The sequence below is a fragment of the Tachyglossus aculeatus genome, chromosome 19, assembly GCF_015852505.1.
Source record: "Tachyglossus aculeatus isolate mTacAcu1 chromosome 19, mTacAcu1.pri, whole genome shotgun sequence".
Taxonomy (NCBI): Eukaryota; Metazoa; Chordata; class Mammalia; order Monotremata; family Tachyglossidae; genus Tachyglossus; species Tachyglossus aculeatus.
The window spans coordinates 25097161-25101316 of NC_052084.1; the positions used below are offsets into that span (position 1 = coordinate 25097161).

The 4156-nt window shown below is 45.4% G+C and overlaps 1 long non-coding RNA gene across 1 annotated transcript; it reads left to right on the top strand.

Moving 5' to 3' along the window:
- The first annotated feature begins 538 nt into the window (after positions 1-538).
- On the top strand, positions 539-3781 carry LOC119940572. Its single transcript, XR_005455020.1, has 3 exons — positions 539-635; positions 735-810; positions 3549-3781. It is a non-coding gene; the product is annotated as an uncharacterized LOC119940572 (long non-coding RNA).
- Positions 3782-4156: the final 375 nt, after the last annotated feature.

Genomic DNA, 4156 nt, shown 5'->3' on the forward strand with positions numbered 1-4156 from the left:
CCTCCCCTCTGCACCCTCTCTCCTTCCTCTTTCCCTCCTCTCTACCCTTTTTCCCTCTCCTTTGCCCCGCTTTTCCCTTCCTTCTGCCCCCTCTTTCTCTCCCCCTTTCCCTCCCTCTACCCTCTTTTTCTCTCCCCTCTGCCCCCTTTCCCTCCCCTTTGCCCCTTTCCCTCCCCTCTACCCTTTTCCCTTCCCTCTGCCCCCTTTCCCTCCCCTCCTCCTTTTCCCTTCCCTCTGCCCCCTTTCCTTCTCCCCTTATTCCCTCCCTTTTGCCCCTTTCCCTCTACTCCCTTTCCCTCCCCTCTGCCCCCTTTCCCTCTACTCCTTTTCCCTCCCTTTTCCCCCTTTCCCTCTCCTCTACCCCCTCATTCCCTCCCCTCTGCTCCCTTTCCCTCTACCCCCATTTTCCCTCCCCTCTGCCCCCCTCTTTCCCTCTACACCCATTTTCCCTCCCCTCTGCCCCCTCTTTCCCTCTACCCCCATTTTCCCTCCCTCTGCCCCCCTCTCCCTCTCCAGTTCTCAACACTCAGTATTTCAATGTTTCAAGTAAACGTGTGTTGAGACTGATGACATCGCTGTCGCTATCACTGCTCATCTTGACTACGTGAGAACTAACAGCTTGGAAGAGCCACCCTGTATCTATTTTTCTCCGTCAGTCTGAGACAAAAAAGCAAGTACTGCCTATAATAGAATCAGTAGTTTTCTTTGACTCTGCTTCCTTCACCTTTTTTCAGTGTTTAAATGACCGGCAGAAGAGCTGAGGAAATATAGTTTTGGTATCACAGTGGCTTTCCCGACCTGCTCAAATGAGTATGTATTTGAAGTATGTGCCTTGCCAATGTGGGTTTAGCAAAATCAAGAAATCCTGTATTGAATTCTCTTTAGGCTACTACAACAGAATAATAATAATAATAACAATGGCATTTATTAAGCACTTACTATGTGCAAAAAACGCTAAGCTAACGCTAGGCCCTGGGGAGGTTACAAGGTGATCAGGTTGTCCCACAGAGGGCTCACACTCTTAATTCCCATTTTACAGATGAGGTAACTGAGGCACAGAGAAGTTAAGTGACTTGCCCAAAATCACCCAGCTGACAAGTGGCAGAGCTGGAATTTGAACCCATGACCTCTGACTCCAAAGCCCGGGCTCTTTCCACTGAGCCAAGCTGCTAAGAACTATTCAATTAATACTTCATCCTTCCTTTCTTTCTTGGATAATCAAAAAAGGGAAGCAGTGTGGCCTGGTGGAAAGAGCACAGGACTAGGAATAAGATTTGGGTAATGTGGCTGAGTGAATAGAGCACGGGCCTGGGGGTTTACCCCAGTGCTTTAAAACAGTACTTGACCCAAAGAAGAAGTACCATTCTTCTTCTTATTGTTATTACTCTTATTATTAATAAGAATATTAATAATATCATTAATAATATCATTAATAATGTGTTAACATTAGTTTATTCTATTACAATTTAATATATTAAATTATGTATTATATTAACATTACTAATAAGAATAATAACCATTAGTATTAACAACAATAATAATAATCCCCATTTGACAGGTAAGGAAAGTGAGGCACAGAGAAATTAAGTGACTTGCCCGAGATCTTGCAGCAACCAATTGACAGAGCTAGAATTGGAACACAGATCCCCTGATTCCCAGGCCCATGCTCTTTCCATTAGACCATGCTGTTTTTCACACACCTACACATAGAAATACACATGTATGAGTTTAGCTCTGTGTTGTTTTTGAAGATAATGCCACTCGTGGTGAAATCCCATGTGTCAGAGAAGAATATTGAAAGAATAATTTTAGTAAACTCAACAAGTAGAGTACTGGCTATCGGTAATTTATTTGTGTATGTATGTACATTAATGTATGCCTCCCCCTTTACAGTGTGTGGCAGTCTTTAGGCTTGTTGGGGGCAGGGAAATGTGCCTGTTTATTGTTATGTTGTACTCTCCCAAGCGCTTAGTACAGTGCTTTGCACACAGTAAACACTCAATAAGTATACTTGAATGAATGAATGAATGAAAACACTTGCGCTTGAATACACGGTTCCCTGTGATATGCCTCTGTATCGATAGTGGCATTCCAGAAATAAGTTGAGGCCATACAGAGCTGTAAGACAAGCATTTAGATGACAGTGAATTGATTTTCTCTGGGGCTTTCATTCATTCATTCATTCATTCAATCGTATTTATTGAGCGCTTATTGTGTGCAGAGCACTGTACTAAGCGCTTGGGAAGTACAAGTTGGCAACATATAAAGACGGTCCCTACCCCAAAACGGGCTCCACAGTCTGGAACGAGGAGAAAGACAACAAAAAAACATGTAGACAGGTGTCAAAGTCGTCAGAACAAATAGAATTAAAGCTATATGCACATCCTCAAAAATCTCCAGTAGCTACCAATCAATCTGCGCATCAGGCAGAAACTCCTCACCCTGGGCTTCAAGGCTGTCCATCACCTCGCCCCCTCCTACCTCACCTCCTGTCTCTCCCTCTACAGCCCACCCTGCACCCTCCGTTCCTCCGCCACTAATCTCCTCACTGTACCTCGTTCTTGCCTGTCCCGCCATCGAGCCCCAGCCCACGTCATCCCCCGGGCCTGGAATGCCCTCCCTCTGCCCATCCGCCAAGCTCGCTCTCTTCCTCCCTTCAAGGCCCTACTGAGAGCTCACCTCCTCCAGGAGGCCTTCCCAGACTGAGCCCCTTCCTTCCTCTCCCCCTTGCCCCCCTCTCCATCCCCCCATCTTACCTCCTTCCCTTCCCCACATCACCTGTATATATGTATATATGTTTGTACATATTTATTACTCTATTTATTTATTTATTCTACTTGTACATATCTATTCTATTTATTTTATTTTGTTAGTATGTTTGGTTTTGTTCTCTGTCTCCCCCTTTTAGACTGTGAGCCCACTGTTGGGTAGGGACTGTCTCTATATGTTGCCAATTTGTACTTCCCAAGCACTTAGTACAGTGCTCTGCACATAGTAAGCACTCAATAAATACGACTGATGATGATGATCATTAACAAAATAAATAGTAAATATGTACAAGTAAAATAGAGTAAGAAATCTAGACAAATATATATACAAGTGCTGTGGGGAGGGGAAGGAGGTAGGGCGGGGGCGCTTAGAACAGTGCTTTGCACGTAGTAAGCACTCAACAAATGCCATCATTATTATTATTATTAAGAATGAAGACGTTTTGAATGTTCCCTATTGTAATACAGTTTTGGAACTTGGGTCTCATGAGAAGAGAAAAATTCATAATTTCATAATAAAGTAAGTGTGGTGAGCAAGAGTGAATTCACCTTGTAACGCAGAAGCCATTTCATAAGAGATTGTTCTTTGACCCTGTGAACAACAATATCAAAGGAAGAATTTGAGGAAGAACCAAATAACCGAGGAAATTGAGGAGTAACTGAAGTGCCTTGCCGTCGGGCCGGGAGGAGGACTGCGGGATGCTTCTTGCAAAGATAGCCCGTGGGGTGAGCATGGGGGTGGAGGGGTGGCCATCCCCTCTGACTTTATCCAATATTGAGACCGCAGGGAATCAGAACAGCTCATCAGGACCCCCACTGTGCCCCCCGTCCCAGAACAGCTGCCATGAGTGGATAAAAGTGGGAAAGAGCTGGCCTCTGGGAAGCAGGAAAACCATCTAAGAATGCACTGAGACACATATTGTGGCGTCTGGGAAACACATAAGACTCGAGCCAGGATGACCTGCTGCAGACAGCCGGACTCCTCCGAGGTAGGGCCATCTTCACGTACTTGGGCAAACAGTCGGGCGGGTAGCTACTTTTATTTGGGGGGAAGGGGTTGCATGTGTGTTTGTGTGTGCACACAACTTACCCCTTTTAATTAGACGAAGCATGGAATAAAACTTTCCACTGAATACAGTGGTCGTTCGGTTTCACTTTGAACTTGTCAGCGAGTGTCCGACCCAGTAGGAGCTTCTGGTTAATTAAAGCTGCCCAGTGGGTGAGGTGCTTCCAAGGATTCCCCACAGAGGACCAGGAATCTGAGGGAAGTGAATCCACAGATCTCACGCTAGGGGATTGGAAATCTGGAAGAGGTGAATCTTAGGAGCCTTGGGGAGGCCAGTCAGGGCAAAGATCTCAGTCGGGGCCCTTGACACTAAGTAAAATCC